Source organism: Marmota monax, unplaced genomic scaffold (genome assembly GCF_021218885.2).
Source record: "Marmota monax isolate L192 unplaced genomic scaffold, Marmota_monax_Labrador192_F-V1.1 WCK01_AAM20220418_F8-fsc00064, whole genome shotgun sequence".
Taxonomy (NCBI): domain Eukaryota; kingdom Metazoa; phylum Chordata; class Mammalia; order Rodentia; family Sciuridae; genus Marmota; species Marmota monax.
In genome coordinates, this window is record NW_026694542.1 from 450,607 (window position 1) to 475,016 (window position 24,410).

The window sequence follows — 24,410 nt, forward strand, 5'->3', positions numbered from 1 at the left end:
TCATACCTTCTGGGGAGTAAAGAAAGAGGAGGGCTGGGGTTGTGGCTCAGCAGTAGAGTGCTCACCTAGAGTGTGTGAGGCCCTCAGTTAAATCATCAGCTCCACATAAAAATAAATTTAAAAAAAACACAAGATATTGACAATTATAACTAAAAAATATTTTTAAAAATTTAAAAAGAAGAAGAAGAAGAAAGAGGTGTAGTCACTCCCATTTTTTGACAAGGGAAAATGGAGGAAGGTGGGTATAGAGGGCTGATACCATTTAAACATAGGGCAGTGGTTCTTTTGTTTTGAGAGCCTAGTAAAAATGCAAACACAAAAAATTATTATACATATAGTTTCAGGGCTTTGTGAACTTTCTGACATTTTTCTCTGGGTCTCCTAGAAGTCCAGGAACCCCCAGGTAAAGAACATCTGCCCCTCCTGGATCTGGCAACCTAAGCCCTTAAATTCCCAGAGGATCACATTCAGCACATGAGACATCATTTCAGTCATGCCTCGACTGATCCTTTCTCGCCAGTCTTCCAGATGAACTCACCTGACCTCTCCTCCCTCCTCAAGAAAGACTGACGCATCATCTGCATCAGGAAAGCATCTTCTCAGACCAAACTGTGCCTCCTGTTCATGAGCCTGCAGCACAGAGAGTCTGGGCTGTCATAAGGATTAGGAGGATGGATGGGTTTTATTGCAATAAAAGAAAGCACAACTAACTGGCTTCAACAATAAAGAGAACCTATTGGTTCGTGACAGTAAAAACAAACTGTTTGAGATAAGGTGGCCTTATGCAAGATCTGATCCTTCTGCTCTATGCTGTTTCTGTTTGTCTTTCCACTCTGTCTTCCAAGATATCAACTTCATCTTAACTCTAATCCTCAAGGTTGCAACATGGTTGCCAGCAGCAACCAGAACTGTCTGCACCTTTGTTCACTCATGGGAGAGATGGCAAGCTGCTTTTTGAATAATTCTCATGGAAGAAAGCAGAAGCTCCTTTTGAGAATCCCTGTCAATGTCTTCCCATGTTTCACTAGCCCAGAATGGAAAACAACCCGTCCCAATCAGACCTGGGAAGCTGTGTGGTTGGGAAATTCAGAATGTGGTGAAGTCTGCCTCTCTGCTCAGAACCCTAAAGACCGAGTCCTTGGGCTTTCAGGAAAGGAATTAAGGACTCAAAGGAATGATTTTGTAAATGAGCAGGTTCTAGTCCTGTCCCACAGAAACCCTTGATGAAAACCTGAGCCAAGCAGGCTGAAGCCATCTCAGGAGGGCTCCAGAAAGATTAAACAACAACAACAGAATCCACAGCCAGCCAGCTGACAAGGAGGCAGGCCACAGAGGTTGTCCTCACACCTGGCTCAGGTCTCCTTTCTCCTTTAAACAAGGCATCAAGGGCTGGGGATGTGGCTCAAGCGGTAGCGCGCTCGCCTGGCATGCGTGCGGCCCGGGTTCGATCCTTAGCATCACATACAAACAAAGATGTTGTGTCCGCCGAAATCTAAAAAAATAAATATTAAAATAAATAAATAAACAAGGCATCAAATGACCATGAACAACTTGGTCATCCTCTCTGGCCTCTGGACAAAAGGAAGAAAGTGATCATCTCTTCCATTTAGAGCAAGATTATAATCCTTTGGAAGGAAGCCAAGTCCTCAGAAGATTCTGGACATGTGTGCTGTGCAGAGGATAGAGAGCATGGTGTGTGGAGTGAATCCTGGCCAGTTTTTGATTACCAGAATCATCCAGAAAACTATTTTAGTCCTCACTACTTGGGAGGTTGATATAGGAGGATCCCTGGAGCCCAGCATTTCAAGAATTCAAGGCCAACCAGGGCAACATCATAAAACACTGTCTGGGGCTGGGGATGTGGCTCAAGCGGTAGCGCGCTCGCCTGGCATGCGTGCGGCCCAGGTTCGATCCTCAGCACCACATACAAACGAAGATGTTGTGTCCGCCAAAAACTAAAAAATAAATATTAAAATTAAAAAAAAAATAAATAAATAAATAAAACACTGTCTGGAGGTAAGGGGGAAGTGTAGGGTCTCCATGTGTCCCAGACTCTACTGGAGGCTCACATAAAGAAATATGGTTCAGGGCTGGGTTTGTAGCTCAGTGGTAGAGTGTTTGCCTAGCATATGTGAAGCACTGGGTTCGATTCTCAGCACCACATAAAAATAAAAATAAAATAAAGGTCTATCAATAACTAAAAAAAAAAAGAAAAAGAAACATGGTTCAGGGGGCTGGGGCTATAGCTCAGTTGGTAGAATGTTTGCCTTGCATGCACAAGGCCCTGGGTTCAATCCTCTGCAACACACACACACACACACATTAAAAAAATGATTCAACAAATGAAAGTAACTGTGAAAGAAATTCCAATTATTTATTTCTGTATCTTTGAAAGATACAGAAATATTTTGCCATGTTTTGCTAAAGCCCCTTTACTCCTCCCCAGTTCTCTGACATCCATAACTGTTCAAGAGCATTTTACATTTAATCAAGCTGCCATACTCTGTTCAACGTCCAAATCTCTCCCCCCCCCTGAGCTCTTCACTATGAAGGCTGGTTTGGCCTCTTGAGTGAGGTGCTTCCCCTTTTCCTGTAGTCTCTTTATGCATTTAGTCTCCCAATTCTGCATCCCAGATTATCAGATTTAGTAAGCTAGAACTCCCCTTAGAATACTCAGGAATCAGGGCTGGGGTTGTAGCTCAGTGGTAGAGCATTTGTCTAGCATATGTGAGGCCCTGGGTTCAAGCCTCAGCACCACATTAAAAAAAATGAATAAAATAAAGCTATGAAAAAAAAGTTACCTCATTAAAAAGAAAATATTCAGGTATCAATAAATCTTGTTCCTGTCAACAGAAGCATCTTTGGGGAACAGATGTCCAGTCTCAGATATGTGAAAGTTGTCTGAACACCTTGAAGTAGAACATCAGCTTCAGTTTTGGTGGTTGGGAGAGAGGGTCACTAACCATTTGCCATGAGAATATTGCCTTCTAACAGCTGTGACTCCTGAAGTTGCTATTCTGGATAAATCTTCAGGATTTTCTCCAGCTCTACTCTCCAGCCTTCCGCACCCTGCCAGTGCCATGGGATCCCAGAGGCTGACTTGTGGGGTCTTTACCAAAAGGATCCATTGTCCTCTGGTTTCTAGCTGGGATTGGCCAGTGGGAGCCATTGACAAGAGATGGGAAAGAAGAGAAGGGAGGTAGGATGTTTGTTCTCCCAGCTGCCACCTGTCCCAGGCTCTCTCCCACAGCTGTAGCTGTCCGTGTAGTGTAGCCATCACTGCTCCCCAACTGCCCCTTCAGTCTGGAGGTGGTAATGAGTCCCTGCTGCTTGTCCCTGGGTGCTTCAGCACCACTTGTTGTTTCTCTCAACCCTATAAATAGTTCCTTTATCCATGTCTTCTCCTTTCCTTGAGTGAAGGACTCAGGTTGATACAGTGCCCTAGGAATCCTCAGCTTTGTCACCTCCTTGGGTCTCACGTTGTTGTTCTAGAGAGGGGAGGGAGGAAGGATTACACTCTTGTATAGAAGTTGTAACATGTGAAAGTTCCAAAAATGGTTAAATATCAAGACTTAAGTTGGGCTGGGTACAGTGGCACATGTCTGGACTCCCAGCATACTTAGGAGGCTGAAGCGGGAGGATCACAAATTCAAGGCCAGCCTCAGCAACTTAGTGAGACTCTGTTTCAGAATTAAAAATAAAGGACTGGAAATGTGGCTTGATGGTTAAGTGCCCCTGGATTCAATTCCAGTATCAAAAAAAAAAAAAAAAATCCAACAATGTCTCTTTGTAAAAAGCTGTATGGAAAATGAGTCCACAGCTTGTCCCTATCTAGACTGAATCACTAGACTGCCTAAACCAGACAGCAACCACTAAAATTCAGATGAGGCTTTGCTGAGCTTCCTGGCCATTCTAGTCCATTCTGACCACAAGATCAAAAAAAGAGAAAACACGAGGTACACTGGTCACAAAGGCTGATCAGCATGATTCAAGGGATTCTGGGAAAGCCTCTCACCCTCAAAACTCCACCTTCCCACACCCCATTTCTATCCAGGATCTCATTAGAATTATCTGCCCATATCTAAAATTTTATCAGCAGAGAGGTGTAACTTTGCCTTTAGGCCAAATGTAAATACTTTTCCTTGAAAGGAGGGATTCAGTAATATTTAATTAGTATTTCCATTATGTACAAGGCACCAGGCTAAGCACTAGGAAAGTTTTTGGGTTTTTTTGTTTGTTTGTTTTTTGTACAGGGGATTGAACTCAAGGGCTCTCAACCAATGAGCCACACCCCCAGTCCTTTTCTGTATTTTATTCTTTCAGAGACAAGGTCTTACTGAGTTGCTTAGTGCCTTGCTAAATCGCTGAGGCTAGCTTTGAACTTGCAATCCTCCGGCCTCAGCCTCCAGATTCCCTGGGATTAAATATAGGTAAAGTTTTAATCCTATCACTTATCCCTAGTATGATTAAACTGAACATCAGGGGAAGAATGAAAGACGGATGTGAAAAGTGAAGAGAAATGTACCAAAAAAGAAGGAAGCCAAAGACAAATTTTACCTTTGTTCATGCTGAAAGAGGCTAGGGTAGAGACACAAATTGGGGGGTATTTGAAACTTTGGGACCAAAAAAGGTCACCCAGGAGGAAGAACAGACAAAGAGGCAAAGAGAGAGAGAGAGAGATAGAGAGACGGACGGAGGGAGGGAGGGAGGGAGGGAGGGAGAGAGGGAGAGGAGAAAAGAGGATATCCTACAGCTAAGCCCGAGGGCATTCTCATTTTAGAGGCTGTGAAAAGGGGAAAAGTGACTCTATAGAAGAAAATGGAGAAGGAGCAGCTAGTGAAATAGGCAGACGACTCTGGAGTTCTGGGATCCACTGAAGAGAGTGTTTCAATCCCAGCAGCTCAAGGATCACAAGTTCAAAGCCAGCTTCAGAAATTTAGTGAGAACCTGTCTCGGGGAAAAATAAATTAATTGATTAAAAAGAAAAGGGGTTAAGGATGTGACTCAGTGGTTAAGGACCCCTAGTTTCAATCCATGACACCCCCCTACACCCCCCTATACACACACACAAAAAGTGTTTCAAGAAGAAAGGAATGGCTAGGGCACGGTGGCCCAAGCCTGTAATCCCAGTGGCACGGGAGGCTGAGATAGGAGGGTCATGAGTTCAAAGCCAGCCTCAGCAAAAGTGAGGTGCTAAGCAACTCAGTGAGATCCTGTCTCTAAATAAAATACAAAATATGGCTGGAGATGTGGCTCGGTGGCCCAGTGGCCCTGAGTTCAATACCCAGTACCAAAAAAAAAAAAAAAAGAGATGATCCAGTGAGTTAAAATGCTACTGATGGGTCAAACAAGAACCATTAACCCTTGAATTTGGCAACGTAGAAGTCATCAGTGACTTGATAAATGTGGTTTCACTGTCATGATAGAGACAAAAGCCTGTGTGATGGAAAATGGGACATGAGAAAATTAGAAACAGCATACACATTCTTTTAACTTCTTTTCTGAATGATTAACAGACAAATGGTGACATAAATGGATGAGAATGAAGGGTCAAAGATTTTTTTTTTAAACGTGAGAGTTAATACATCCCATTAGTATGCTGATGATCCGGTAGAGAGGGAAAATGTGATCATGCAAATGAGCAGATAATTGCCAGGATGCTGCCTTCAATAAGTAGGGGAAGGGACCCTGTGCAAGGGAAGGAGCTGGCCTCAGATAGATAGGGGAGGCCTATTCACCATAAGAGGGGGGAAAGCACACTTTGGTGGTGAAGGATGAGAAAAAAAAATTTTTTTTTCTGATTTCTTTTTTCTCAGTTGGAGAAAGAAACGATGTCCCGGAGGGCTGTGTGGAGGTCTGAGAGTGGAGGCGGTGTGAGGCAGTTATTGTAAAGAGTAGGAAAGTGGCTTGCAGAGCATAGGGTTGCTGGGCAGCAAGAAGGTCCGTCTTACATTAGCCATTGTGACTTTAATAGGCAACCTTTCGGCATAATTCTGTGTTTTTCTCCCACCACATTTAGCAGCCTGGATAGAGTGAATGGAATAGCTGAAAGTTAGATTTGGCCAGTGCTGGGGTCTTGTTAGGCCCATAGGTTAGAAGGGAAGAGGGTCAAGAAGATTGTATTAGTTTCTTTATTGCTGTGAAAGAAATTACCCCAATACTTAGTGACTTAAAACAATACACACTGATTACCTCATATAATCTGTCAATCGGAATTTGGAATATAGAAGCAGCTTAGCTGGGCACATCCAGTTTGGGGTCTGTTGTGAGGCTGCGGTCAAGATGTGAGCTGGGCTGCAGTTATCTGAAAGCTTGACTGGGGCTGAAGGATCTGCTTCCAACATGGCGCACTCAAATGACTAACAGGTCAGTGGTGGTGGTTGAGACAGGTTCAGTTCATCTCCATGTAGTCTCTCCACACACTGCTTGAGTGTCCTTACAACATGATAATGAGTTTCTCCAAGAGCTAGCAATCCAAGAGAGAGACATAAACAGAAGAAATCCTTTTCTAACCTAGACTCAAATCACATTGCATTACTTTTATCACATTGTATTTGTTAGGAGCAAGTCATTAAATCCAGTTCACATTCAAGGGGAGGGAAATTGGACTCTACTTTTAGAAGGGACGAATGTTGTTATGGACTGGATGTTTGTGTGTTGCTTTGTCCCCAAATTTATATGTTAAGGTCTTAGTCCTTAATGTAGCTTTCTTTGGAGATGGGGACTCTACGATGGCTATGATGTCACAAAGTGATAAAGCCTTTTGGGGCCACCCTTGTGTATATGGTCTGTCATTGATCAAAATGTTCAGAGCTGAACCTGGGGACACACACCAGTAATCCCAGCAATTCAAGAGTCCAAAGCAGGAGGATCCCAAATTCAAGGCCAGCCTCAGCAATTTAGAGAGATCTTTAGCAAATTAGTGAGACCCTATCTCAAAATAAAAAAATAAAAAGGGCTGAGATGTGGCTCAGTGGCTAAGTGCCCCCAGGTTCAATCCCCATGCTAAGAGAGAGACACCAAGAGTTCAACAGCTCTCCCCCTGTGTGCATGCACCAAGGAAAGGCCAAGGAAGGACATAATAAGATAGACATCTACAGCCAGCAAGAAAATCTCACCAGAAACCAAATTGGCCAGAACTTGATCTTGGACTACTAGCATCCAGAACTATGAGAAAATAAATTTTTCTTGCTTAAGCCACCCAGTCTATGGTATTTTGTGATGGCAGCCCAAGCCAACTGATATAAACTTCAAAGAACTTGCAGACCTATTCCAACATCAATTCAAGGGCCAAGGTCAGTCTATATTGTAATGGATCATGAACTCTAACCTGAGAAGTGAGAGAGGTAAAGGCATGGAGGAATGAATGAATGTACTGGAGGAACAGTGAATGGAAGGAGGGTCTCTTCGAATGGAGGAAAACAGGAATGAGGGTACTAGGGAAGTGAGATAGGGGTGGCTCATGCCTGTAATGCCAGAGACTCAGGAGACTGAGGTGGAAGGATCACAAGTTTGAGGCCAGCCTCAGCAATGTATCAAGATCCTGTCCCCCCCAAAAAAAAAATTTTGAAAAAAAGAAGTGGGGATCTACTTCTGTGGTAAAGTGCCCCTGGGTTCAATCCCCAGTACAAAAAGAAAAAGAGAGAGAGAGAGAAAAGAGGAGAGGAGAGGAGAGACAGACAGAGACAGTGTGTGCTGCTTGGGGGTTTTTATGACTTGCCCACTCAGATTCAGTAACTTGGTAGAACAGCTACTATTGCTGAATGCTCAGTCCTTGTCCCCAATGCCAATCCAATAACGACAAGAAAAAAAGGAAAAAGATTTATTGCTTTGCTAGAATAAGGAGAAACACAGCCTCCTATCCCAAAAGCTATGATTCTGCCTATCCATAGGAATTGGGGGGTTTTTACAGAGGTGATTCAGAGAAAATTAGATTAGGGAGGAGAGCTCAGGAAGGAGAAGATCAGGGAAAAGAAAATCAGGGAGGAGAAGTTTAGGGAAAAAAAGATTGAGAAGAAGAAAAACAAACGTAAGTTTCAAAGCCATAGGGAATATAGTCAAATCATCAAGTGAACCCCTGTTACACTACCTCCATTGGTTTATATAAAGGATGCAAATAAACATTCAAATGAAGAGATACACAGGGCAAGACCTGGAAGAGTACAGAACCTTTGTCCCCAAGGAGTTTGGATGTACCACCCTCCTGGCATGTGGATACATTCCTAGCCCAGAAGAGGTTCACATCTCCTCACTGCTTGAAAGCGTTTATGACTCAACCTCCAGCCAGACTATTGAAGGAGCATCTACTCCAGAAGTATTTTAGGTTAATCCTCTCTGAGGTTGAACATTTTTTGTTTGTTTTTGTACCAGGGATTGAACCCAGAGGCGCTTAACCATTAAGCCACATCCCCAGCCCTTAGAGGCAGGATCTTACTGAGTTGCTTGGAACCTTGCTAAATTGCTGAGGCTGGCTTTTTGCCAAGCTCCTGCCTCAGCCTCCAGAGCTGCTGGAATTATAGGTATGGGCCACCGCACCCGGCTTCCTAGGATGAACTCTTACCCCCTACATCCAACAATATCTGCTATCATTCTTTCCTCTTCTTCCTCTTGAGATAGTCTGAGTTGGTTTCTGGGTTTTTTGTTTGTTTATTTGGTTGGTTGGTTTTTTGTTTGTTTGTTTTTAGTTATAGATGGACACAATGCCTTTATTTATTTTTATGTGGTGCTGAGGATCTCCAGTGCCTTACATGTGTGAGCTAAAACCCCAGCCCCTGGTTTTTGTTCCTTACAACCCAAATGCTCTGACCAAACTATGCCAGCAGTCACAATAGCCTATGTGAGTTTTACAAGCTAAGAGTGACTGGAAAATGTGGTGGAGCAAACTATAATCCCAGCTACTGAGGAGGCCAAGGCAGGAAGATCACAAGTTCAAGGCCACCCTGGAAAATCTAGTAAGATTCTATCTTAAAATAAAATAAAAGGGGCTGGGGCTGTAACTCAGCGCTAGAGCACCCTGGATTCAATCTCCAGTACCAGTAAAAAACAAATTAAAAAAAGTGACTGAAAAAATACCAGTACCAATAAAAAACAAATCAAAAAAAGTGACTGAAAAAAATATTTTAAGTGGCAATGGCAAAATTCGTCTTTGGGAAAGAACTATTGGAGCCTAAAAAATGAACTGTAGGGAATGAATTGGAAGTTGAGGGCAGAACAAAGGGAGAATTGCTTTGCTAAAAGCAAAGAGAGAATTTTTTTTTTCATTTAGCCTCCAAAGAAGAAATTTTAGGCTGCCACCAGTTTGACTTTATTGTCAATTTTGTCTTGAACAAAGAAGCATCCTTGTACAGTACCCCAAACTGATGACATGGCCAAATTCCAAGAAATGGAACTATTTGGTCATAGAGCATGGATATCTTAGAGGGTGCACTTGTTATTCTTGTTTTTTTAAATCTGGAACCAAACTCCTTCCAGAAAGATTGAAACATTTTAGATTTCTGCCAGTGGTAAATAAAAAGTGCTTGGTTTTCCAAGGTGTTCATGTGTGAATTTTTGTTTGTTGGGATCCAGGGATTAAACCCAGGGGCAAATCAACCACTGAGCCCCACATCCTTAACCCTTTTTATTATTATTTTTTTTATTTTGAGACAGGATTTTGCTTAGTTGCTTAGGGCCTTGCTACGTTGCTAAGGCTAGCTTTGAACTCACAATCCTCCTGCCTCAAGCCTCTGAAGCCACTGCGATTACTGGCGTGCTCCATGACATCTGACCATATGTTTTTAAATTTGTGACAAATAGATGAAAATTTCTTTAGTTTGTATTTTAAGATTACCAAGTGGTTTGGACTTTTCCCCTATGTCTTTATTGGCCATATCTATTTCTCCTTTTAAGAATTATCTCTGACTGTGGAACCAACCCAGATGCCCTTCAATAGACGAATGGATTAAAAAAATGTGGCATTTATACATTATATATTACTCTGCATTAAAAAATGACAAAATCATAGAATTTGCAGGGAAATGGATGGCACTAGAGCAGATTATGCTAAGTGAAGCTAGCCAATCCCTAAAAAACAAATGCCAAACGTCTTCTTTGATATAAGGAGAGTAACTAAGAACAGAGTAGGGACGAAGAGCATGAGAAGATTAACATTAAACAGAGATGAGAGGTGGGAGGGAAAGGGAGAGAAAAGGGAAATTGCATGGAAATGGAAGGAGACCCTCAGGGTTATACAAAAGAACATTCAAGAGGAAATGAGGGGAAAGGGAAAAATAATACAAGGGGGAGAAATGAAGGTCAGTAGAGGGGGTAGAGAGAGAAGAGGAGAGGGGAGGGGAGGGGAGGGGGGATAGTAGAGGATAGGAAAGGTAGCAGAACACGACAGTCACTAGTATGGCAATATGTAAATCAATGGATGTGTAATTGATGTGATTCTGCAATCTGTATATGGGCTAAAAATGGGAGTTCATAACCCACTTGAAGCAAAGTGTGAAAGATGATATATCAAGAACTATGTAATGTTTTGAACAACCAACAATAAAAAAAAAAAAGAATTATCTCTTAGCAGGAGAGTCATTGGAGAGGAAACCAGGTATGGTCATCAAACTCTGATCTATCCTGGCTAATGGCATGAGTGGTAAAAGAAGGCTAATGGAGCCAAGAGTCCTCTGACGTCTTCCCAAGAGTGATCTCTGAGCAATCTCAGCTGACTCTAAGAGTAGATAAGAACAAGATCAGTTTTGACCGACTTGGTCTTAAACACCTGGCAGGAGAGTATAACCAAGGCACGGTCCTACATGGACATTTAAAAGGAAAAGACAATGTTTTTCTTAATATAACTTAAGATGTATACTTTAGTCAGCTCCACCAAAAGTAAGTAAAGCTGGGGGCTACAAAGGAAGGGTTCTTGGGTGGGAGTGCCTAATACTATCACAAAGGCTCTAGAGTCACAAGTTTGTCATGAGTTTTTGAGAGTGGCTGAAATACTATTTTTTGTGCTAATAGTTTACAAAAATGTAATGTTTTGCTGTCTTTTTCATTGTTGTCCTAGCATGATCCCTGTCCTATGAATGTCTTGTCCAGTCACCCACCAATTGCCACCATGGACCTCTGGACTGCCCTGATGCCAAATACCCTTAACAATCCATGCCATACCTGATAGAGAACAAGGACTTAGGGTCACTCAAGGGAAAGCGAGGAACTAGAGATGGGTATGTGAGAAATGAAAGAGGGAGACCAGGCAGAGATAACACATGAGAGTTTGTCAGAGCCAGCCAATAAAGGCCATCTCTCTACAGCAGAGAGAGGCAAAACAGGCTTGGGTTCCGGGACTTTTTCGGGGCAGGCTCAGGAATCAGAACTGGGCAGGTCCTAATGCATCAGTTAGGGGTTGGGTTGGTATGAGGGTATGGTGAGCCTTTCTCAGAAATGCCCTTGGGTGGAAAACGAAACTTTTCCCTTAAAATGGCAGCTGTCACCTAAGATGGTCATCCAGATGCTAAGCAAGGACCTTAGAGTCACCCACCCCAACTTTGCCCTCTATCAGCAGGAAGCAACTTGGAGATGCTGTAGCCATTTTTCTATAGAAATGGAATGTAGAAAATGACAGTAGGAGATTTAACAGTGGTCCACTTCATGCTTTGAATATAACCCTTGCAGCTCTGCTGCTGAGACTTATTTATGCAATGGACATGTTCTTTCTCTTCCTCTCTACTCCCCCATCCCTAATCTCAACCCTCCCAGATCTTCGGGGAAAAACAATTATCTTTCTTCCCCATCCTAGGGGGAAGAAAGACTTATCTGTCCTTGAGCACACAAACACAACTGGAATGAAGTAATTGAGACTTTGGGGATGGCACCAGAAGGTTTTTAGAAATGACTATCTCCCAAATTAACAAGTGAATTACAATATCATGACAGAGAACTCTGGAATGTAGCCTTTGAATCATCTATTAAGAAACCCCCAGTTCCAGCTGATGGATAGAATCACAGCCTCTGGGACAGGAGTTCCCTGTGTTTCTCTTTTGCTGGCAAAGCAATAAAACTTTTTTTTTTTTCCTCTTAAAAAAAAACAAAACTACCTCTTAGCTGGGCATGTAGCTCAGTGGTACAGGGTTTGCCCAGCATGTTCAATCCCAGCACTGCAAAATACAAAAACAAAGAATTTCCTCTTAAGGAAAGGCCTTTGTTCTCTCCTCTGGTGCGCGCTCCCCCCCCCCTTTCTAGTGAACACAATCCCACCACTCCTCTTCCCCACCTACTCAGCCTGCATGGGTTTACTAATCACAACCTCCCACAAAGGCACCGCCTTGTCTGGTTCTAAAACTCAAAAGTCCTGGGCTGGGATGTAGCTCAGGGGCAGAGTGCTTGCCTAGAAAGTGGGAAGCCCTCGGTTTAATCCACAGAACTGCAAAACCAAAAAAGATATGACTGAAAGTCTCACCTCCTAGAGATTGCTCAGTCCAGGGCAAACAGGGACCAAATGTCTTTGTGGCCAATCCAATAACAAGGACACTGTTTTGAGAAAAAGAACAAAGAAGGTTTACTGCTTTGCTAGCAAAGGAGAAACACAGGAGACTCCTGTCCCAGAGGCTGTGATTCTGCCCATCAGCGGGAACAGGGGTCTTCTAAAGAAGTGGTTCAAAGGCTACATTCCATGTGTTCTCTGTTGCAGTTGTAATTTGCTTGTTAATTTGCGAGATAGTTATTTCTGAGATCTTCTGGTGCCATCGCCAAAGTCTGAATTTACTTCTGCTTCATTCTTATGGGTATGTACTCAGGGCAAATAAATCCGCCTAAAACAGGGAAGAAAGGTAATCCTGTTTCCCCTGAGATTTGGAAGGGGGAGAGATTAAGGAAGAGCAGGGAAAGAGGAAGAGAAAGAAACATGTCCTTTTTAAAAATAAGTTGCAGTGGCAGAGTAGCAAGGGTTATATTCAAAGCATGAAGCGTACCACTGTTACATCCTCTCATGTTACTCCCAGCCCTTCATTCATTCATCCTGTAAATATGTATCATGTCCCATTATTTGGAGGATGCACTCTGCTACAGAGGCATCTGGGAGTCCCCAGCAAACAGAACCCAGGCATCCCCAACATCCATGATGGCCCTTCCAAAGGAAGGTTATCTTAGCAAATAATTTTGTTTTTCTTTTCTTCTTTTTTTTTTAATGTAGTGATGAGTTTTTCAATTGAAGCCTTAATGTGATTGCTTGACAACAGATAAGAAAGCTCTAATAGGGAGCAAGCAAGAGGAGTGGTCCTCTGGGGACCCCTGAAAGAATTCAGATGCCAAGAAAGGTGAGAAAGGGACAAAGGGGCCAAAAGAAAAACCCAGAGGTACTTGGAAGTCTGGCAAGGATCAGCCTGTGCACTGTCCATCCTAGGAATGGATACTGTGTCCATTTCCCCAGAGTCTGACGCAGATGTGCCACTTCTGAGGCTCTTGCCCCTCACGCTCTTCTGAGCCCTAAATCTTCGAAATAGGCATTTTCAAAATGCCTTCTCTCGTACCCTAGGCCGATAATGACTCATGCCTCTCTTTTATTGTCCCAGGTATATGGTCCCCAAGATTTTGAAAGAGTTCCTCTCCCTGAGACATCCCATAGAGAGGAGTACTACTCATCACTTAGAACAAGAGCTTTTTGTTCTCTGCAGTATTGAACGGCTGAAAATACATTTTTCACAATGACCAAGAAAGGGCCTCAGAGAAGCAGCTGAGGACCTGACTCCACAGACGGAGCTGTTAAAAGCTCTCTCCTGACCACCATGCTCAACCGGGCCTGGCTTTTTTTTTTTTTTAATTCTAATCAAGAGACTGCTGGGAAGATGATGAATTCACTAAAGGCAAGAACAAAGTCCTGGCTCCCATCCCCCTGCGGCAGGGAACACAGGGCCACAGAGCCTGTGCTGTACGCAGTGGGAGCTAAGAAGTTCTCTCCAGATAGAATTCGGTAGACCAGGCATGGTGGAAAGGGTGCAGGACCAGAAGGAGAAAGCTGAAGCCCACAGCCTCTGCTGATGCAGCCTTCAGGCTGCCGGAAAGTTCTAATGAAAAGCCTGCCAGACCTCTAACGAGAGCTCCACTGCCAGCAGGCTGTGATTGCTCATTGTGTTTGGTTATAATTAGCAGCGTATTCTGCGATGGCAGAGCAGGCAGCGAGCAGGAGCAGGGCTGGGGAAGGGCTGCCACCTTCGCAGCCACCAGCCCCCCAGCTTTGCACTGCAAAACCCGTTTCCCTTCCTGGCCCTGCGTGTCCTGTATCTGCAGCAGGATCCCATGACTGGTACCCCTTGATCACTGATGCTGGACTAGCCCCATACCCCTTTCACAGGCTAAAGAGGAATTGTTTTCTGTGACAGCAGGAGAGCATGGGCTGAGAAAATGAGCACCCCTGGTATCCCGATGAAGTTTTTGTCTGCAACTTACAAGCGATATGACTTCAGGCAAGTGGGCCTCAGTTTCCTTATCTATAATATGGGGATAGAAGTAAGATTACCGATCTTCCTTATGGATGTGGTGATACTTGAAAGGGATAAATAATTTATGATACTTGGCCGAGTTGCTGTGCTCTGGGCCCCGGGGTTGCTATCGTGGTGGGAAGTGGCTTGGCTCTGGCCCTTTCCCTCTCATTTCTGCACCATCTCACCCCCTGGGTCAGGCTCCTCCCCCACAGGGGCTCTTTTTCCCTTCCCTGTTGAAACTGACTCATGCGGAGGGGTCTGTCTGAACCGGTTCAATCTTAGTGTGAACATATGTGATCTCTCCTAGGAGAATGGTCTCAAACTTTTTAAACTGTGACTCAGAACAAAATATATTTTACATAGTGGCTGAGAAACACACGTTATCAGTAGATAAAACAGCAAGGTAAGTTTCATGAGATAATACTTACCCAAACCAAGTGGGATGGTTGCTTTTATTTTCCCAGTGTCATTTTATTTTATTTTATTTTAAATTTTTATTCTAATTTGTCATATATGACAGCAGAATGAATTACAATTCATATTATATAAGTAGAGCAAATTTTTTTCATCTCTCTGCATGTGTACAAAGTATATTCATACCATTTTTGTCTTTTTCATACATGGACTTAGGGTAGTACCATCTTGTTCCACCATCTTTTTTTACCCCCTTGATCCCTCCCTCCCCCTCCTTCCCCTTTGCCCTATCTACAGTTTGTCTAATCCTCTCATGCTCCCCCTCCCAACCCCACTATGAATCAGCCTCCTTATTTCAGAGAAAACATTCAGCATTTGGTTTTTGGGGATTGGCTAACTTCACTTAGCATTATCTACTCCAACTCCATCCATTTACCTGCAAATGCCATAATTTTATTCTCTTTTATTGCTGAGTAATATTCCATTTTGTATATATACCACATTTTCTTTATCCATTCATCTACTGAAGGGCATCTAGGTTGGTTCCACAGTTTAGCTATTGTGAATTGTGCTGCCATAACCATTGATGTGGCTGTGTCCCTGTAGTATGCTGTTTTTTAGATCCTTTGGGTATAGACCAAAGAGTGGGATAGTTGGGTCAAAAGGTGGTTCCTTTCCCAGTTTTCCAAGGAATCTCCATATTGCTTTCCATATCAGCTGCACCATTTTGCAGTCCTACCAGCAATGCATGAGTGTGCCTTTTCCCCCACATCCTTGCTAACACTTATTGCTTGTATTCTTTTTTTAAAAAAAAAAATGTTTTTTAGTTATAGGTGGACATAATGTATTTGTTTTACTTTATGTGGTGCTGAGGATCAAACCCAGTGCCTCACTCATGCTAAGCGAGTGCTCTACCTCTGGAGCCACAACCCCAGCCCAGTTGTTGTTTGTATGTTTAATAGCTGCCATTCTGACTGGAGTGAGAAGAAATCAAAACTACTGTTTTGATTTGCATTTCTCCAATTGCTAGAGATGTTGAACATTTTTTTATATATTTGTTGACTGATTGTATATCACTTTCTGAGAAGTCTCTGAACAGAAGTCTCTGCCCATTTATTGACTGGGTTATTGTTTTTTTTGAAATTTAGCTTTTTGAGTTCTTTATATATCCTAGGGATTAGTGCTCTATCTGATGTGTGAGTGGTTAAAATTTGCTCCCAAGCTGTAGGCTCTCTATTCACCTCACATATTTTTTTTTAATATTTATTTTTTAGGTGTAGATGGACACAACACAATGCCTTAATTTCCATGTGGTACTGAGGATAGAACCTGGGTCCCGCCCGTGCTAGGCGAGCGCTCTACCGCTGAGCCACAATCCCAGCGCCCCCCACCCCAGATTGTTTCTTTTGTCGAGAAGATGCTTTTTAGTTTGAATCCATCCCATTTATTAATTCTTGATTTTAATTCTTGTTCTATAGGAGTCTTATTAAGGAAGTAGGGGCCTAATCTGATATGATGGAGATTTGGGCCTATTTTTTCTTCTATTAGACACAGGGTCTCTGGTTTAATTCCTAGGTCCTTGATCCACTGTGAGTTTTGTGCATAGTAAGAGATAGATAGATAGATAGATAGATAGATAGATAGAAAGATCAATCTGTATAATGCTTTTGGTAGTATGGTCATTTTGACAATATTAATTCTGCCTATCTAGGAACCAGGGAGATCTTTCAATCTTCTAAGGTCTTCTTAATTTCTTTCTTTGTTTTTAAATATTTTTTTTGGTTGTAGATATAAACAATATCTTTATTTATTTATTTTTACATGGTTCTGAGGATCAAATCCAGGGCCTCACACATGAGAGGCAGACGCTCTACCACTGAGCCCCAGCCCCATTAATTTCTTTCTTTAGTGTTCTGTAGTTTTTGTTGTAGAGGTCTTTCACCTCTTTTGTTAGGTTGATTCCTAAGTGGGATGCTTGCTTTTTTTTTTTTTTTTTTTGGTACTGGGGATTGAACCCAGGAGAGCTTTACTGTTACTGGAAGCTCGGTCCTTGTCCCTGATGCCACTCCAATAAAGAGGACAGTTTTTTTGTTTTTTCATTTTTTAATTTTTATTTATTTTTATTATTGGTTGTTCAAAACATTACATAATTCTTGACATATCATATTTCATACATTTGATTCAAGTGGGTTATGAACTCCCATTTTTACCCCGTATACAGATTGCAGAATCACATCGGTTACACATCCACTGTTTTACATATTGCCATACTAGTGTCTTTTGTATTCTGCTGCCTTTCCTATTCTCTACTATCCCCCCTCCCCTCCGCTCCCATCTTCTCTCTCTACCCCATCTACTGTAATTCATTTCTCCCCCTTGTTTTTTTTTCCTTTCCCCTCACTTCCTCTTATATATAATTTTGTATAACAATGAGGGTCTCCTTCCATTTCCATGCAATTTCCCTTCTCTCTCCCTTTCCTTCCCACCTCTCGTCCCTGTTTAATGTTAATCTTCTTCTCATGCTCTTAAGAGGACACAGTTTTGAGAAAAGGAAAAAGAAGGTTTATTTCTTTACTAGCAAAGGAGAAGCATAAGGGTCTCCTGTCCCAGAGACTGGGATTATGCCCATCTAGGGGAGCAAGGGGCTTCTAAAGAGGTGGTTCCAAGGCTGCGTTCCATGGGCTTTCTGTTGAGTTGTAATCACTTGTTAATTTGCGAGACAGTAATTTAAAAATAAGTGGCAGCGGCAGAGCAGCAAGAGTTATATTTAAAACAAAAAGTGGACCATTGTTACAAAGCCACTGAGCTACATCCCAGCCCTTTTAATTAATTAATTTACTTTTTATTTTGAAAAGGGCCTGGCTAATTAGCTGAGGCTGGCTTCGAAATTGCAGTCCTCCTGCCTCAGCCTCTCAGTTGCTGGGATTACAGGCGTGTGCCCTGACACCCAAGTGGGATGCATTCTGATCTGTTCTGTCCTCTTCCCTTTCCTTTTCTATCATATAGTCTTCTATTTATATCATATAATATATATATATATATGTATATATATATATATATATATATGTAAACTACAGAACATAATAGTCAATATGCAATATGTATTATTTATATACATGTTTTATTCTACTTATGTTATATTTTATATAGAATAGTTTTGATAATTTGCCAAAGATCAGGATCCATTAAACTGAATTAATGGCCCAACCAGGGTTAAGATATCCAGTGTGGAAAAAAAGTGTCCCAGGAGGAAAAGGCCCTCATCTCTCATTATGGATCAGAAGTCTCTGTTCTTTGTTAAAGGGATTCTTAAGTAGTTAATGGGAAAGAGAATTCCGAAAAGCTGGAAGCTTTTCTTAAAAGCCACAGAGATTTAATGGTGGAAATAATCTGAGTCTCTATTCGTGATAAGGGTGAGATTTTGTTTGTTTGTTTGTTTGTTTGTTTTGGTACTGGAGATTAAACCAAGTAGCACTTTGCCATGGATCCACATCTTTGGCCTTTTTTATTTTGAGACAGGGTTTGGCTAAGTTGCTGAGGGTCTTGCTAAACTGCTGAGACTGGCTTTTAACTCATGTTCTTCCTGACTTAGCCTTCCAAGATGCTGGGACTACAGGCATTTTTCCACCAGGCCCAGGGATGGTGAGTTTTTCTATGAGTTTTTGGGAGCTTCAGAATCAAACTATTCCCAGAAAAACAGGAGGTCACCCATCCTTTGCTGCTACACCAACCTGCAGGGTGACTTTTCCTTAGCTTGGGTTCCAACAAATCTCACAAATGCCAGGATACCTAGACACCAAGGAAGCTCAAGATTTATGTAGACTCAGCCAGACAGGAAATGCTTTGAGCTAGGCTTATGCCTATGGTTTTTTTCCATAAAAGAATCAGGGCATGTGGCCTCATATGTACTTATAAGGACAATAGGATAAAATATTTAAAACTGGAACTGTCCTGGAAAGTCCCCAACTTGGGATCACATGGTTACCATGAGAAATGGAGAATTTAATGCCAAGAGAGTCAGAAGGAGGGAAAAGTTCTTCTCTCAAGACCCAGGTCTTGCCCTCTGATAAATGGGAAGGAAGCTTGTATTTCCAGAACATTCTGGAGTATTTGAATCTCCTCCAAATACCTTTGAGGATGTTCAGTTATTAAATAGTTTAATGAATCTGTAGGAGGATTGGATTCTGATTGGTAAGAGGAGAAGTAAAGAATAAAAGAAAATGAGAAGTTTCAGAAGTGTTTCCTAATTTTGCTTACAGCTTCTTAAGTTCCCAGCGTCTTGATCCTTAGTCCTGATCCCACCCCCCCCCTCACTCTCTACCATATCCCCACAGTCCCCTCAGCCAATGCTGCCATTAACAACCTGACTATGGCCAAACGTAGCTGTTGTTATTAAAGAACGAAGAGAGGCTGGGCACAGTGGCTCACACCTGTAATCCCAAGGGCTCAGGAGGCTGAGGCAAGAGGATCTCGAGTTGAAAGCCAGCCTCAGCAACTTAGTGAGGCCCTAAGTAACTTAGTGAGACCCTGTCTCTAAATAAAATACAAAACAGGGCTTGGGATGTGGTTCAGTGGTCAAATGCCCCAGTTCAATCCCCGTACCCCCACAAAATAAAAAAAGAATGAAGAAAGACTGCACTGGGATAAAATTACACAATTGGCTCTTTTCTTCATGGATTGGTTCAATGTAGGAGAGTGACATAATAATCTCCTTGTCATTTGGGACCTCAAATGCTGGGGCTCCTCACTTCTACATTTAGATTCAGGTTTTTGGAGCTCAAATAGGAAAATAGTTTTGTGAAAGGGTCCATGGACACTCTTCTCCAATATTCTTATCTCACAACTTCTCCTTCCAGCCTGTATTTGTCAGCTTTTGTTGCTATAACAAAATACTGGAGGCTGTGCACTGTATAAAGAGAAGAGATTTTTTTTTAGCTCATAGTCTGGAGGTTTATAGGTATGGTGCCAGCATCAGCTTGGCAATGGTGAAGGTCTAATGAATGTTAGCTTCATGGAAGACAGCATGATGGTAGGAGCACTTGTAAGAGGGAGAGGTCATGCAGCAGAACAGGAAGCCAGAGAGAGACTGAAGTTCCACAAAATTACTTCATTTCTTCTGAGGGAACACCCTAAATGACTTAATGATCTCTCACTGATATCCGATAAAGGTCCCACCACCTTTTAACATCACTACACTGGGACCAGTCTTCTAACATATGAACCTCTGGGGAACAAACCACATCCAGGCCATAGTACAGTCCTAGCTTCATACACTGCTTTGGTCTACACTCCCTAGTAACATGCATAGCCAATGGGGAATGGTCATCTCCAGGCCTGAGCCTTTGGTGAGTTCCTCAGAGTGGTTGAAGTGGCACCACAGAAAAGATGTTGGCTCCAACAAACACTCAACAGTCTACTCTGGGCCCCAGGTGTGGAAGCCAGGTGAGACCAAGAAGCACCTCCTTGGAGACACTTCTGTGAGACCTTCTTCTCCACAGTTCAAGGGAGAAGAAGGGGGAGGGGTAGAGGGAGTCACCTCTCAAGATCTTTCAATCCCCATTGCTGTCAAACCAGTTCAGACCAGCTCCAGCAGCCCCCAACCTCCAAGCCAAAAATACAATGCAAAATCCCCTTAATCATTTGCCTGATTGCTTTGCTCCAAGCTCAGACCCTTCCCACTGTCTTTCTTAGCCCTGCACCTTCTGGAAGCTGTGCCTTTAATTAAAACCCCTGGCTGCTGCTGCTCTCTGCCATCTGCCTCTTTTGCCCACTTGTTTCCTATGTCTGTGTTTCTGGGACTCTAATTATCATTAAATTATAGGGTAATACTAATAGGGGGGTAAGAACCCAGTTAATGGCTCACTGTTCCACTAAGCAACAATTGTAGTAATCACCAAGCTAAAGGCTCCCGTGCATTAGCTAGAGGTTGCTGGGGTTTTCTGGCCTACGCTTTCTCCACACCCCCGTCTCAGCAACTGAGTACCGTTCACAGGGAAAACTGAAACCCCAGAGGCAAGTGACATGGTTGAAAGACTATGGGGGAAAGCAAGGAAATTTGAGTCACAGTGAAAGTCGAGGCAAAGGAAATTAAGTTCAATGTTTCAAAGATTTCTTGTATAATGAAGCTAAGTAATGACAAATTATTATTAAAGGATTTGGGGCTTGACTTTTCAGAAATAAGATGAGGCTGGGAGTATTGGAGTATTCACTCAGTTTTACCAGAGTCATTGGATGGAGTGCACACGTGAGCTAAACATGCAGCTCTGCAGAGCAAATCAATGCCCACAGATATGCCAAACAGACGCGTGCCAACAGCGTTGCAGTTCTACTCAATGCATTGTGCTGACCTGGAATAGAAGAAAACCAGGATGAGTTCCTCACTGCAAGGTGACCACAGTCTGAGAAGGGAGACCAAATAGAATCTAAGTATAAGATAGACTGACACTTTGATCCACTTCTCAATGTAGGAAGCATTTCACAAGATCTCATCTTTATGCACGCCTGCATTCTTTTTTTTTTTTTTTTTTTTAATTTTAGATGTTGATGGACCTTTATTTTGTTCATTTATTTGTATGTGGTGCTGAGAATCGAACCCAGTGCCTCACACATGCTAGGCAAGTGCTCTACCACTGAGCCACCACTCCAGCCCCGCACGCCTGCATTCTTTATGCAGCTCAGGAGGCTGCATTCTTTATGCAGCTCTGGCAGGAGGATCATGAGTTCAAACCAGCCTCAGCAACTTAGTGAGGTACTTAGCAACCCAGAGAGACCCTGTCTCTAAATAAAATACAAAAAAGGACTGGGGATGTGACTCAGTGGTTGAGTGAGTGCCCCTAAAGTCAATCACAAGTTAAAAAACAAACAAACAAACTTATCTTTAAGGAACATAGAGATTATTATTCTAATTCTACAGATGTGGAAACCAAGGCTCAAAAGGGTTTAAGTGACATATTTAATGTCACATATGGCCCAAATTTCTGAATTCCTTTGACTCTTGCCTCTTCCTGCAAGAAGTCCCCAGCAATGTTTCAATCTGCTCTTGAAGAAGTTCTTCCTTGCCACCGCTCCACCATCTCACACCAGCCCCTGGGCATGCCAGGAAACAGAAAGGAAGCCCTAATGGGGCTAGAGTACCATTCAGGGATGCCCGAGGCCTTATAGAGTTTGGTTGAAACAACAAGTCTCTTTCTAATTAGACCTCCCTCTCCTAGAACTCACACTTGGATTGGTGAAGGCCTGGTCTGAGAAATAAACTCAAATGGTAGATAATTCTTATGTTTGAAAAATAGAAATAAATGTTCCTGTGAATACTCAAGATTCGGATAATAGGAGTGCTTTAATTCAAGTTGTATCATAAATCAAATGTAATAAGATGTTAAAATAGATATTTTAGCTGAATCCCAACTAGATATTTAGCTGAATCCCAACTAGAAGTGCTAAGGATTTTCAAAGCGGCCAAGAATATATATGGTACACACACAAAAAAAGTCAAGCGAACATTTTGGATGAGAATTTCTTTGGAGAGAGTTGTGCTGTGAGTCCCACCCCATCCCTAGCTCAATCTGAAGTGTCAAGCCTGAGAAACAGAAATGGTAAGAGGTACAGCAGAATAGAAGATTACACAGGGGAACTGTCCTCACAGAGTTGTTGGGGGTAAATGTGGAAGCTGTGGATGACAGGTAAGGTTGACCTGGGATGACCAGAGATTTTCATCCAAGAGGGTAGCCTGGAAGGTCAAAGAAATTTCAGCCAATGTTATGCTTGCATTCGGGATCCCCAAAAGACCACCAGAGACCAAGATCAATGTAAGCAGCAAAGAAGAGCAAGCTCGGTCCTCCGCGCAAACCCAGCAACTGGTGATGCTGAGAGGCCCCGAGCCCAGGGTTTGCAGCAGTTTTATACACTCTTTGGGGAAGGCAGGGACTTCACATACATCATAGCTCTTTTAGCAAATCATCACATACTGCCGGAAAATCATAAAACAACTCTAAAATATGATTCTCACATTCACTGGAGGGAACAAGTTGGGTGGGGTGATTGGTTAGTACAAGAGGGGGATTCATTTGAACTGATTGGTTTAAGCCACAAGGGGAGTACTTGCTGAACTACATGGTTTCCCAACATGTTATCAACCATGGTTTCCACCATAAACTACTGGGAGGGTCATCTGGCATTCCAGGTATTTTCCCTGTCTCATGCTGATTGGGGGTTGCTAGGGGGTTGCTATGGGTCCTCACCTAGCCTGACTGAGTCAGGGACACCTAGCTCCGCAGATCTCTCCTATTATTTGTAGATAAACAACTCAGCAGGGTGGGGATGTGCCTAGGAGTGCTCGGTGAGTCTTTCCAAGGACAAGGGTCACACCCCCTTCCTTGGACAGGCTTTGCTCTGAGGTAGAGGCTGGTTTTTCACCAAGAGAAGCTGGAGGTGTGACTAGATTCCTAGGGAGAAGGAAGGAGAAAGAGTTTTGCTGGAGGAAAATCTCCTGAGCTAAGAGGTCCCAGAAATAGGGGGTATGTGTGGTTATGTGTGCACAAAGCACCAACAAGATGTCAACAATAAACACCTGCCAAGTCCAGGGAACATCGACGCCAAATCCCCATAACAGACCCAGCAAGAGGAAATTTACCTACTTCTTCCTTTTCCAGCGCTTCAAGGATAAGAAATCACAGTTCACAAATGTGGGAGAGCAGAGACAGAAGGGTAACCTCTTCTAGGTGTCCAGCCTGAGCCAAAGGAGAGGGGGAGAAGCCTCAATTTTATGTCATTTGGAGTTTTATTGATCATATATAAACATCTTAATCACTGAGTTGAGACTATTCAGACTTAAAGCAACTAAGAAAGAGCTAGAAATTTGTGGGGTTCAGCGGTATAGTTGGATAGGAGGAATAACCTAATATACAATAGCACTGTAGAATGACCATGTTTGATGGGAATTCATTGAATATCTCAAAATAGTAGAGTAGTAGAGAGTGATTTGCATATGTATCTGGGTACTGGGGATTGAATCCAAGGGTTACCACTGAGCTCTGTCTTAGCCCTTTTTTTTTTTCTTTTTTTTTTTTTTTGAGACAGGTTTCCAGTAAGTTGCTGAGACTGACCTTGAATTTGTGATCCTCCTGCCTTGGTCTCTTGTATGATACCACACCTGCCTTCGGTGTTTCAATGTTCCCAACACAAAGAAATGACAAATGTCTGAGGTGACAGATATGCTGATTTCCCTGATTTGATCATTACATGTTGTATACATGTATTAAAATGTCACAATGTCCCCCTTAAATAAGTATAATTACTATGTGTCAATAATAAAAATGTAGTTTTTAAAATGTCTTGGAGTCTGCTTCAATTTTTATCCAGGTATAAATGTGCCAGCCCACAACATGTTTTCTTCTTCCTCTTTGAGACAGGGTCTCACTAACTTCTTCAGGCTGGCCTCAAACTTGTGATTCTCCTGCCTTGCCTTCCAAGTAGTTGGAATTAAAGCCATGCGCCACCAGGCCCAGCCCCACCAAATTTGAAAGGTTAATGAAAGAGCAA

General features: G+C 42.6%; 1 long non-coding RNA gene across 1 annotated transcript; it reads left to right on the plus strand.

Annotated features, from left to right (window-relative positions):
- The first annotated feature begins 14,764 nt into the window (after window positions 1-14,764).
- Window positions 14,765-24,202, plus strand: LOC131423253 (uncharacterized). The gene is made up of 2 exons (XR_009224556.1): window positions 14,765-14,862; window positions 23,949-24,202. It is a non-coding gene; the product is annotated as an uncharacterized LOC131423253 (long non-coding RNA).
- The last annotated feature ends 208 nt before the right edge of the window (window positions 24,203-24,410 follow it).